Below are 13632 nucleotides of genomic sequence, written 5' to 3'. Positions count from 1 at the left end.
GCTTTCAGAGTCTGTGTTGAGAGATCAGCTGTTATCCTGATTGGCTTACCCCTAAATGTAATCTGCTTCCTTTCTCTTGTAGCTTTTAAAATTCTCTCCTTATTCTGTATGTTGGGCATCTTCATTATAATGTGTCTAGGTGTGGATCTCTTATGATTTTGCACATTCGGCGTCCTGTAGGCTTCTAGGATTTGGGATTCTGTCTCATTCTTCAAGTCTGGGAAGTTTTCTTGTATTATTTCATTGAATAGACTTCTCATTCCTTTGGTTTGGAGCTCTGTACCTTCCTGTATCCCAATGACTCTTAAGTTTGGTCTCTTAATGTTATCCCATATTTCTTGGATGTTCTGCTCATGGTTCCTTAACAGTCTTGCTGAGCTGTCTATGTTCTTTTCCAGTTGAAATACTTTGTCTTCATTGTCTGATGTTCTATCTTCTAAGTGTTCTACTCTGCTGGTAGTATTCTCCATTGAGTTTTTAAGTTGGTTTATTGCTTCCTGCATTTCTAGGATTTCTGTTTGTTTGTTTTTTATAACCTCTATCTCCCTGTATAGTTGCTCCTTTGCTTCCTGGATTTGTTTGCGTAGTTCGTTGTCGAAGTGGTCTTTCATTGTCTGATTTTGCTGTTTAATGTCTTCCTTGATACTCCAGATCATTTGGAGCATGTATATCCTGAATTCTTTATCTGACATTCCATCTGCTGCAGCTGTTACCTCTTCTAAAGTTGCGTTGACCTGCATTGCTTGTGGTCCTTTCTTTCCTTGTCTTTTCATACTGCTTGCGTATCTTTCCTGCAGGTGCGGGCGGCGGCTCTGCTCTCTCCTTATTCCAATTGGGGTTTCGTGGCTACCACGCCGGCAGGTCACTGGGCCTGTTCTGGGAGCTGGCGGCGGCTCTGTTCTGCCCCTGCTCCGTTTGGGGTGACGAGTGTACCACGCCAGCAGGCCACCAGGCCTGATCCGCCGGTCGGTTGCAGGTTTGCCTACCCTGCAGGTGCGGGAGGCGGCTCTACTCTGCCCCTACTCCAAATGGGGTGACGTGTCTGTCGTACCGGCAGGCCACTGGGCCTGTCCCGCTGGTCGGTCGCAGATCTGCCCACCTTTCGGGCACGGGTGGAGGCTCTGCTCTGCCCCTACTCCAATTGGGGTGTCGTGACTACCCCGCCTGCAGGACGCTGGGCCTGTTCCTGGCACGGGCGGTGACTCTGCTCTGCCACTACTCCAATTAGGGTGGTGTTTGTACCACGCCGGCAGGCTCCTGGGCCTGATCCGCCGGTCTGTTGTAGGTCTGCCTACCTTGGAGGCGCGGGCGGCGGATCTGCCCTGCCCCTCCTACCACGCCTGCGGACCCCTGGGCCTGATCTGCAGGTTGATCACTGGTCTGCTCGCCCTGCGGACACGGTTGGCGGTTCCGCTCCGCCCCCACTCCAATTGGGGTCACGTGACCACCACACCGGCAGGGCCTGATCCGGGCGTGGCAGAAGGATCTGCTCTGCCCCTACTCCAGTTGGGGTGATGTGTGTACCACACTGGCAAGCCACTGGGCCTGACCCGCCAGGCTGTCACAGGTCTGTTTACCTTGCCAGCGCGAACGGCGGCTCTGCCCTGCCCCACCTACCACGCCCATGTACCACTGGGTCGCGGGTCTGCCCACCTTGCGGGTGCGGGTGGCGGCTCCGCTCCGCCCCCTCTCCAATTGGGGTCACGCGGTCACCATGCTGGCGAGTCGCTGGGCCTGCTCTGGGCGCTGGCGGCGGCCTGGCTCCTCCCCTCTTGCTCGAGGACAAATTGAGGAGACTCGGGTGACTGTGCCTCACCCCCCCTACCAGGAGACCAACTGCTTATGTCACCGCTGGTATTGATGAAGTTCTCTCCTCCGCCGCTTTCTGCTGACATCAGATCTCTGCCATGTTGGTATCCTATGCGAATGGCAGCATTTCGTTCCCCTTGCCAGGCAACCAAAGCAACGGGTGAGTCCTGACCGGCCCTCAGCAGGACCCGGACCGAGAAGCAATTTCCGCGGGCTCCTAGCCCCGGGCCAGGGAAGTTCCGGGTGCCGGAACTCGGCCGCTCCGTGCTCTGTGTAAGCTCCTATAAGTGTAAGCTCCAAGAAGCAGTCCCGCGGGCTCAGTTCCGGGAGCCGGAATTCGGCTGCTTAGTGCTTGGTGTATGCTCTGATAGGCACAGGGTCCAAGAAGCAGCCTCCGCAGGCTCCGCAGCCCTGGGCCAGGGCGGTTCCGGGTCGGTTCGGGAGCCAGAACTCGGCCGCTCCGTGCCCTGTGTAAGCTCCTATAAGTGTAAGCTCCAAGAAGCAGTCCCGCGGGCTCAGTTCCGGGAGCCGGAATTCGGCTACTTAGTGCTTGGTGTATGCTCTGATAGGCGCAGGGTCCAAGAAGCAGCCTCCGCAGGCTCCGCAGCCCTGGGCCAGGGCGGTTCCGGGACGGTTCCGGGAGCCGGAACTCGGCCGCCCTGCGCTTGGTGTTCGCTCCGATAGGATCAGGTTCTAAGAAGCACCCAGGCGCTGTACCCTAGCAATCTGTCTGCAAGCCGCAGGCGAATTGCAGCCTGAAATTACCTGATCTATGGCTGAATGAGCTGCGGTCAGGCGAAAACAGGGGTGGTGACGTCAGTTTAGCAACATGGTGGCTGCTGGCCTCCTCTGTGGTCTGACCGGTGTGGAGAACCGAGATGGACCGCTTCCTTCCCCCGTCTCGAACCCAGAATTCAGCCCTGAGTACGGTGCTTGCGCGGCTGGCAGAAACTGCAGCGCTGTAACCCTGCGTCTCTATCCCAGTGCGCTCTGCAGACTTTAGCCGCGGGGCGATTTGCTGAATAAGCAGTGTTACCTACCGTGCAACAAACCTCTCGCGTTTGAGTCCCCGTAGCCGATCCTCGTGCGATGGAAATCCTTCCTCCAGGTTCCGGAGCACCCCACTATTGCTGGAAATTCCTAACAAAATATCCTTTAGCCGTCCTGACTTGTCATACTCCCACACAGTGAAGCAGCACACGGGGACAATGCACTCCCCTCGCCGCCATCTTCCCAATACATTTATTTTTAATTATTTATTTTTATATGGTGCTGGGGGTTGAACCCAGTGCCTCATACGTGCTAGGCCAAGTGCTCTACTGTTGAGCTACACCCCCAGCCTACCACATTGTTTTTTCAATCACTGATGGACACTGGGGTTGCTCCAACTTTTGGCTATTGTGAACAGTGCTGCTGTGAACATGGATTCCCTGCTTTTAGTTCTTTTGGAAATATATCCAGAGGTAAAATTGCTGATTTTAATTTTTTGAGGATCTATCATAAGTATATACTATTTTGCAATGTTTCAGCTAATTGTACATTTCTGTTTCAATAATAATAATAATAATAATAAGTTTTTGGTACTGGGAATTGAACCCAGGGTGCTCGACCACTGAGCTACATTCCTAATCCTTTTTAACTTTTATTTTAAGATAGGGTCTCACTAAGTTGATGAGGCTGGCCTCAAATTTACAATCCTCTTGCCTCAGCCTCCTGAATGGCTATATAATAGACATGTGCCACCATGCCTAGCTCCATTTCAGCAATTTATAAAATTTTTATCTAATATTCATATCATACTATATCAGTATTCCCTATGATCTCAGAAATGTCCTGCATTTCATTTGCTTACGATCCTTATGTTTCTTTTTATACACACCCTTTTTAAAGAGGCCTGGCCACTTGGGTCCCAGCTTGCTTCGTTGAGCTGTCATTTAGCTTTCTACCTGCCATCTTTCTTGTAAACTGGAAATTGTATCTATAATGGATTCATGGTAAGTATTTTGGTTAAAATATATCATTGGTCATTCATGAATGACATCAGAAGACAAGCCACCAGTAAAAGATGTTCAGATTGACTAGGTGAGTATAACGGTCTGATCCCTCTGTTGTTGGGTTAAGTTCCTCTATGGTTAGATAAGTGTCTCCACAAGGCCCAGATGTTAAAGTCTTGTCACAATTTGTGGTGCTGTTGGATGTGATGGATCCTTTAGGAGTTGGGGACTGATGGAAAGAAGTTAGGTCATTGGAGGCATGCCCTTGGAGAAATTTGACCCTGATCCCTCCTTTTGCTTTTTCTTTGCCTCCTGGCTGTTATGAGGTGAGCAGTTTCTCTTTCTGTGCATGCGCCCTACTGTGATGTACTGCCTCTTCTCCAGTCCAGAAGCAAAGGGGCCAACTGATCATGGATTGAAATTTCTCAAACTGGGAGCCAAAATAAACCTTTCCTCCTGATAAGCAGTTTAGCTCAAGGATTGTGTAAAATTGACAGAAAGTTGACTAATACAGTTCCTTCATTTGACCTGAAAGTGATCTATATGGCATTTGTCATCGTACAGATATTCAATTCACCATTGGCCCTTCACCTATGGCTGGCTGGCTGGTGGCTTTGTTTCTTTCTTTTATTCATTCATTCATTCATTCATTTTTTTTAAAGAACCAATTGGCAATCCTATATAAAACAACTCTCTGATTAGAGTTAACCAGAAATGTTTCCTCATCCATTTTTTTTTCCTATATTTAATAATTAGTGTTCTTTTTTACAGTAGAAGTTCCCCTGATCATTTGGGGTGGTTTGATGACAGTAAACTATCCATATTGAAAAGGCAAGATTAATAATTTTTTTGCTTTAATTAACATTTTAATAGTAAAGGGCTATTGCCTCAAATGGTAAAGAGTACTGTTTTTTTTTTTTACTGAATTTCACTTTTTTATAATTTTTTTTAGATGTTGATGAACCTTTATTGTATTCGTTTATTTTTATGTGGTGCTGAGAATCAAACACAGTGCCTCACACATGCTAGGCAAGTGCTCTACCATTGAGCCACAACCCCAGTCCTCACTTTTCTTTTTGACTTAATTGTGGACACAAATTTGTATTGGTTGCATGTATTTAGATCTATTACAGTTATGCATTTTTTTTAAGACTGAAATTGTATTAAACTACCTTTGGCTAGTCAGAGCTCCTTCAAATTGACTTCTGTGTTTTTTGACACAATCCTATTAAATTTTTTTTTTTAATGTTGTAGATGGACACAACACATTTGTTTAGTTTTTTTATATGGTGCTGGGGATCGAACCCAGTGCCTCATGCATGCTAGGCAAGCGCTTCACCACTAAGCCATAACTCAACTTACAGTCTGTTAATCTTTGAAAGCATAAACAATCAGTTGTTTCAGCCTCAACTTGTATCTTCCTTGTCCTAGGCCAAGAATGGACTTTTTCTCCAAGGTGCCCTGGTTCCTCTCAGGGAAGTGGTGTTAGAAACTACAGTCTAGGAGCTAGGGATACTCATTACTCTAGAAGTGGTATTATTTTGGGGTCATTTTAATGGCTAGATTTGGAAAATGTATATAGTAAGACCCTCCAGAAATACATATTTATGTTTCAATTTAGGTTTAATAGTTCAGTTGCTTATTTTAATATGTTTGATTTTTTTTGTAATGTATCATTTTCCTCTTACACCAACTTTGGTTTGTCTTCCTTTGCTTTTAAGCTTAAGTCCTTGTCTATCCAGATATATAATAGTTAAGTATTCAGTCATACATTTTACAGTTTTTATTTTATTTATTTAATTTCTTCATTTAGTTTTTAAATTTGAAATTTGAGCACATGATGTGAGGTAAGGATAATAACTAGTTACTTTAGCTGCTTTTATGTGAGCTATTCCTTTTTTTCCCAGCTGGTTTATACTTTTACATTTATACTTCTTTGGATTATCTATTCCTATACTGTTACTACACTGATTTCATTTTTATGACTTTATATCACATTTTAATTAAGTGTTTGGTAAGGTTAATCCCTTTCTTTATGCCTCACTTAAATTTTTTTCTTAACTCAATTATCGTTTATTCTTCTTCCATGCCAATTTTAATTATTTGATGCTGGAGATTAAACTCAGGGCCTAGTGCATGCCAAGAATGTGCTCCACCACTTGTACTCACCCCCTACCAATTTTATAATAATTTTATTTTACCTGCAAATTTGTTGTTGGTGAGGGGAGATTCTGATCATATTGTAGTCAAATCCACTGTAATTTGGGAAGAATGGATAACTTTAAAGTTGTTGTAGTAGTCCATTTTCCATTGCCAAAACAGAATACTCGAGGCTGAGTACTTTATAAAGCAAAGAGATTTATTTAGCTAACTGAATTTTCTAAGTCTTGAAAGTTTGAGATAAGTGGCTCCATTGATTCAGCTTCTTCTGAGGACCTCCTTGACTGTGTTACTTCATGGCAGATGGAATCATGGCAGGAGTGTATGTTGGAGAGATCACATGATAAGAGAGGAAGCCAGAGAGTAGGTGAAGACCACACTTGCTCTTTTATAACAACTTTCTTGTAGGAACTAACAGGATCCCACAGAAACTATATTGAAGGCAATGACCCCAGTGACCCAATTGCCTTCCATAGGCTCCTGCTCCCACTTTTAAAGGTTCTACTACTTCCCAGTATTACCACATCGAGGATCAAGCTACCAACACATGAACCCTTGCGGGATACATCCACACCATAGTCAAACCAATAATATTTCTTTTTTCTGTCCAGTAATGTGATATTTATTATTCATTTATCTTATTTTTATATATTTTCATATGATTTTGATATCTTTTTAGGAGGCTTTCATGTGGTCAGAGTAGTTTTTCATTAACTCTTGTCTCATTAGTTAGATAAAATATTTGATGTTGTTGAAAAAACTATTTTCTAAACATTCTTATAGTTTTTCAGCAGATTGGTTTTGAAATACATACATATTCTAAGTGTATGATATTTGGGATTATTGGGATAGATGTTTATGTTATTACCCGACTGATCGTTTTGGGTCTTTCTGAAGGAATACTTTTTAAAATTCTTTTCTTTTTATTATTGTATTATAGTTAATGTAGTATTGGGGTTTGTTTTGACAATTATACAAACATGGAATATAATTTACTCTGATTCAGTCCCCAGTACTTCCCTTTTCCCTTCCTACTTCCCTCCACCTGTTCCCTTCCCTTTACTTATTGGTCTTTCTTCTATTTATAGTTTTTTTTTTTAAAATTAGTGCATTATAGATACACATAAAGGTGAAATTCACTCTGGTATATTCATACATGTACTAAGGATAGTTTGGACAGTTTCATTCCACCATCTGAAGTTTTATTTATTTTTTATTTTTTGGTCCCAGTGATTGAACCCAGAAGGGCTTAACCACTGAGCCACTTCCATAGCCCTTCTTATTCTTTGTTTTAAGATAGGATCTTGCTAAGTTACCTAGGGCCTTGCTGAGTTGCTGAGGCTGGCTTTGAACTTGTGATCCTTTTGCCTCACCTTCTGCGTAATTACATGTGTGTGCCATCATACATATATACATGTAATTCTGCGGGAATTACATGTGTGTGCCATCATACCTGGCACATGCATAGGAATTTAAAATTTTAAAAAAATTTTTTCTGTTGTGTTGGAGCTCAAACCCAGGGCCTCAGGCATGCTAGTCTAATGCTCTACCACTGAGCTACAACATTATACCTAAATTTAAAATTTTAATCATGAATTTTATTTAAATTTTTTTTTTTTTAGTTACAGATGAACATAGTACCTTTATTTTATTTTTATGTGGTGTTGAGGATCAAACCCAGTGCCTCACACATACCAGGCAAGTGCTGTACCACTGAGCCCCGACCCCAGCCCCTTAATCATGAATTTTTAAAAAATAATTTCTCATATTATTTTATATCTTGACTCCTAAATTTTATAAAAAATTGCAGCTATTTTAAAGGTTATTAAAATTTTTTCAAAACAACTTATATGATGCTAATGCTGCCATGTATATCTTCCTACAAAAGTATGTACAAGTGTGATCATTTTCTTGAATTTATTCTTAGAAGTTGAATCTACTTTTAAGACTTGGTTTAGAAAACAATTCTGTTAGGTCAGGTTTTACAACATTTTGGGGTACTCTGCAAAGAAAAAGGATTATATTTTCTTAAAATTTATGTATAAATTTGACTCAGATTAGTTATATTTTCTTATTGAAATCTTTCATTTTCTGAATAGTTTTATTTCCTAATAGGATCTTTGACTTTACCATAACCAACTTCCTTGTTTTGTGGGGAAGAACTTGAAAGCCTCAGGCATTTGGGAAACATATCCAAGATTACACTGCAAGTTTTGGCAAAGCCAAGACAAGAACCCCAAGTTAGCACTTGCTCCTTATTTCCCTGGTACTGTTTATATTTGTGAAAAGTAGGCTAGAGATAGTTATTTTCTGTAGTCATTTCATGAGCTATCCAGGCATCAAACCAAATTGCTCTCCTAATTCAGGTTTGTGAGGTGTACTCTTGTCCCTTGGTTTTGCTGTATCAGAGGCGATAAAGAAATTGAATACATGGAATTTCTAAGTTTGGATACCATTAGGGAATTGCTTCATTATTGCAAAATGGCTTTGTTTTTACTTTAAAGACCATTATACATGTTTGTTTTTCCTTTTTAGTTTGCATCCTGAGTGTATGGAGTTGGAGTTGGCATGCAGTGAGACCTATATAGCATTTACATAATCACTCTCTGGATATTTGACCAGTTCTTTTACTGTTTTAACATTTTTAGATAAAAGTAGAAAGTTTTGGTTCCTTTTTCTCCTTTAACTCATTATGCCATGTCTTTTCTGTTTTTTCTAAAGTTAAGAAATAGGATCTTGAAAAGCCAAAAATTCCAAGGAAGGTGAGCTATAGTAGAACTTTGCCTTGAGATAAAGAAGGCAGGTGTGGCATCCAGTGTGGCCCTGCGGTTCAGCAGGATTATCAGAAGTCTCAGAAGACCTCTCTGGGACTCTGTGATCTCTAGAGATTAGTTTTCAGAGGCTGACAGTTAGGAAGTGTTTGAGTGGTCTTCTAAGTCTCACTTCTTGAATTCCATTGTAGGCATTCTTTCTTCAATTCTCCATCTACACAGAGAACTTTAGTTTGGTAAATGTTTGTGATAAGGAGGTCACTAATTCCTTATTGAACAATAAAATATTTCCTCAGTCATTCAGCATATATTCATTTAGTGCTTACTGTGGGCCAGGAACTTTACTAGTCATTTTCTGGCCACATGAAGATGAGTAAGATGTGGCCTCCCTTTTTAGATGATCTGCTCAGTGGAAGATGAGCTTGCCTCTAAATGTATGCGTCTCCCCTGCCCCTGGGTTCTAGAGTGCCTGTTCAAAATCTGAACATACTGTTACTGTCATATTGTCACAGGGGGCAGAGGAATTGGAATCATAAGATTTAGGTTTGAATTTTGACTTTGGTACTTTTTAAAAAATATTTTTTAGCTATAGATGGACACAATACCTTTATTTTGTTTATTAATTTTTATGTGGAACTGAGGATTGAACCCAGTGTCTCAACGTGCTAGGCAAGCACTCAACCACTGAACCACAACCCCAGCCCAGCTTTGGTACTTTTTTTAACTGTGTAAATGCATACAGTTCTTTGTATGGAAAATATGACTATGAGAGAATGTATGGAAACATAACTTCTAAACTGTTACGCATCATAGGAATGATAGACGTTTCTTGATTCTCATTGCTTGTTATCCAGAATTGTTTTCTCAATAAAGGGTCAATGGAGAAGGAAGCTCTGTTATAATTCTTTCAGTGCTGCTGAATATTCTGATAATGGAAAAATAAACAGGGGTATACTGCTTTTCTGGCCTGTAAACCAAAAAACAATTTTCAGTGCCAAAAACTTGTGTTTGTCTTGAGAGGCCAAGAATGTTTCTACAATGTAGGATAGCTTCAGATCCCACGGTGAATCTCTTGGATCATCACACGGTTTTGGTTTAGGTTGGGTTGTTTATGAGCTAGCTTTTGCTTACTATCCTCATTTCCTGCTGGGAGTGGTTTCTGGTCAAGGCTCCTAAGAGTTGAACCTGTCCTTCCCTTTTGCAGACACTTGCCATCAGGGTAGGGTACCTTTCCCATACCCAGGCCTGGACAGACCTCTGGTCGTGGCACTGCATCTGGGCCTTTCTTCTCCCCATCAGGTCGGTGTGGAGACACCAGCTTCTAAACAGTGGCTGTGAAGGCTTTGCTCCTGCCCTCAGCATTCTTAGCTTTTTCTACTTCTGTAGAGCCAGTTTGCTAAAATAATTCGCCTTATTTTTCTCTTTCATGAGAAAATGTTCTGGAATCTCAATTACACTTTATCTGTTTTTCTGAATAGTATGTTTTCAGATCTCGTTTCTGTAGTTCCCAGCTAACTAGAACCTGATACAGAAGTTCAGAAAAGGAGCAAAGTAAACAATGCAAGTATGGTTGTGCCATTGCCCTGCTTAAAGCCCTCTGTGACTCCACCTTGTCACATTCACTCCTGTCTTTGTCCTCTGGGGCCCAGGCTGCTTGGGCTCTTGCCCTCTCTCCTGCTTCATCCTGTGCTGTACACACTAAACACCTCAAGTACGTATATTCAGTGACTTCTGGACATTTCAACCATTCAGTTCCTTGCCAATGCTCTGCTGAGAAATTCTCCCCAACTTAGCACAACGACAGAAGACTCTTGATGAAGGTAGGGCTCTGAGAGAGAAGTAGGTAACTGTTAGAGGAAGGGTTTTATGTGTGGAACAAATTCCTCAGAATTTCGTGTTTGTGCTATTTCAGTACAGAAACAAAGCAAGACTAAAATGGGATAGAGGGTTTTTCCTGGCAAGGTCAAGCATACTCAGGATAGGGAGGGCCTGGGGGCTGTTCTTGGATGGTGTTCGGCCCTCCCAGCTGTTTGGCTATGGCCATGAGAGCTGAAGAAGGTCACCAGAGAGCAGATGGATGTTGTAGGGACCAGGGGAGGTTGTGGGTGGCATTTCTCTGAACTCCTGGTGGAGTCCAAGGCTGCTGCAGTGGCCTACTATGTAGGGTACCTGAAGAAGCTCTCCTGTCATCATAAATCAGAGGTCTTCTGGGGTTGATGGCATACTACCAAGGGTTGGGTTATGCGATCACTGCATGAGCATGTGGGACAAACAGACTTTTCTGTGATAAGCTTGGCACTTGTTTTTATCTAGTTGTGACAACTTATTAAAGCATAGACCACTAACCTGGAAATCTGCTAAAACTGAGATAATATAGCAATAATTTAGCTCCTTTTTTGGTTCAATAATTTGCTAGAGTGGCTCTCAGAATCTTGGAGAACACTTTTCTTATTAGGTTGGTGGTTGATTATATAGGAAATATTAAAGGATACACAGAACAGGCAGATGGAGAAATATAGGGTAAGGTTTGGAAAAGTTCCAAGCACAGCAGCTTCTGTCCCTGTAGACTTAGGTGTGCCACCCTCCTAACACATGGTGTGTTTTCTTTAAACAACTTGGAAGCTCCTTGACCCATCTTTGTGGATATTTACAGAAGCATCATTATATAACATGATTGATTAAATCCTCAACTCAACTTTTCTCTCTTGTCTTTTTTTTTTTCAGGGGGACCTGATAATTTCAGCACTCTAATCACCTGGTAGATTCCCCTGACAACTAGCCCCCCATCCTATGGTTGGTTATACAAGAGCTTTTCGGAAATCATTAATAAACTCAACTGTGGTTGAAAGGGACTTGTGATGGGGCTGGGGTTGTGGCTCAGCGGTAGAGCACTCACCTAGCACATGCGAGGCCCTGGGTTCGATCCTCAGCATCACATAAAAATAAATAAATAAAGGTATTGTGTCCAACTACAACTAAAAAAAAATTAAAAAGAAAGGGACTTATGATGAACAACAAAGGATGCTTCTTACACCTTGATTTTTCTAGAGATGCTCCAGAGTTGTTTCAGGACAAAAGGCATTGTAACAAAAAGAAGTTGTTAGCCAGGAACTGTACTTATTTCTTCTTATGTCCAACTATGCTTTCTTATTAATTCCAACTTGAATATGTTTCTTTAATTCTGACTTTGGTATGTTTGCATTTTTCATTTTATTTTTGAGTTTAGTAGATGTCACATAAATTTTTTTTACATATTTTAAAAATTTAATTCATATCTGGTCTTGAATGAATCTGGTGTATTAAGTTGTGCCCTAACTGGAAACATATGGCCAAGAAAAACAATAAAATATATGGAACTGACTGAAAGCTACACAGTTGATTATTTAGCATAAAAAGTCTTTTTTAAAAAGTTCATGATTAGTTATTAGGAAAATCATTTCATCTAGGAGTGATTTTTAAGGCAGCATCTTGGAGTTTCCATAAAAACTTAGAACCTTCCATCTCAGAAGAAGGGATATCGACAAGAGGACCAAATTTCTCTATATCCAAGTGCAGTGGTTTCTTCTGTTCATAAATCAGGTTTGAACTATTGTTCATTTACATCTCTTGCTCTTCTAACTCCAAAGGTTTATTGAGGCTGGAGTTACAATTCAACTTCATTTTTGTGTAGAAAGCTACAAATCATGTTGGGTCTATAGGAGAAATATTATCCTTCATTTGTAGCCATTCTGCCCCACCTATGTTTTCTTCTCCTTTCTTCTGTTCTGTCATAAGAGTTCTTGTCATGCTGAACTTCTTCATTGTATTGTATTATATTTTAGCGCTATTTTATTATTGCCTTCTGCATCTGCATTTTCAACATTTTCTTCAGATACAACATGAGTTCTAAAAATATTTTCATACTCCCCAGAAAAGAACATAGCTATCCAATTGTAGAATGGCCCTTTCAGTGTCAATTCCCAAAATCTTGCATTTATTTTCACATTTTGAGAGAAAGTTTGGATCAGTAACTCCCGATAATTCTACCAGAACTGCTTCTAAGGTACCTTTCCAGAACTTCTCCATTCTTACTATGGTGGGTTTTTTGAGACCCTTTTTCTAATTACAGTTGTCTCTCAGTATGCACAGGGGAATTGATTCTAGGATCCCCCCACCCATAGCATAATCTGTGTATGCTGAAGTCCTGTGTATGATATAATGTTTGCATATAATTAGCATGTCATTAATCATGTCTAGATTACTTATAATACCTGTACATGCTGTGTAATAGTTGTTTTACTTATTGTTTAGGGAATAGTGACAAGAATCTGTACACATTCAGTACAGATGCAGTATTTTTTCTGATTATTTTCTATCCATGGTTGGTTGAATTTGTGGACACGGAGCCCACAGATACAGAGGAGGCTGAATGTATGTTAGTCAGGATTCTTTGGACTGCAAGTCCAGTGTGCTCTGAGGCCAGAAGAGGAATTTGTGGGCTGTCATAGCCTGGCTTACATAAACAAACCAAGGAAAGGACATGGGTTTGCTAACCCTGAGACAAATGAAACCAAGATTTGTTCCATCTTTTTCTCTTACCAGTTACCTTCTTTTTCTTGTGCTGTTTTTTGCTGTTCACTAGGAAACAATGCCACTGGCTTCATTTTGTAGCTTATAAATGGAGATGTTTTTTTCATTAATTCCAACTTGAAAAGTCCAGGGGAGGAGCTAAGATGGGCCTGACCTGGAATACCGGCCTGTCTCAGTGGCCTGTGGGTGGCCTCCATGATAGGAAACAGCTTTCACAAAACTGGGCATTTGGAATGGGGAGGAATACCCAGATGAAGGAAGGGTGTTGGTCAGAGAGAACAAAGCTGCTCTTACACTGGGATTCTGCCCAGGCTTCTCAGCTTAAGAAT

General features: G+C 41.4%; 2 protein-coding genes and 1 pseudogene across 6 annotated transcripts in view; 1 reads left to right on the top strand and 2 right to left on the bottom strand.

Moving 5' to 3' along the window:
• Positions 1 to 13632, bottom strand: part of Znf774 (zinc finger protein 774) — a 596184-nt gene that overhangs the window by 423227 nt on the left and 159325 nt on the right.
• Positions 1 to 13632, top strand: part of Pde8a (phosphodiesterase 8A) — a 166301-nt gene that overhangs the window by 16290 nt on the left and 136379 nt on the right. The gene's annotated exons all lie outside the window — the stretch shown is intronic.
• On the bottom strand, positions 12173 to 12799 carry LOC114108039 (general transcription factor 3C polypeptide 6 pseudogene; annotated as a pseudogene).

Source organism: Marmota flaviventris, chromosome 2, assembly GCF_047511675.1.
Source record: "Marmota flaviventris isolate mMarFla1 chromosome 2, mMarFla1.hap1, whole genome shotgun sequence".
Classification (NCBI taxonomy): Eukaryota; Metazoa; Chordata; class Mammalia; order Rodentia; family Sciuridae; genus Marmota; species Marmota flaviventris.
This window is presented reverse-complemented; position numbering and strand designations above follow the sequence as displayed.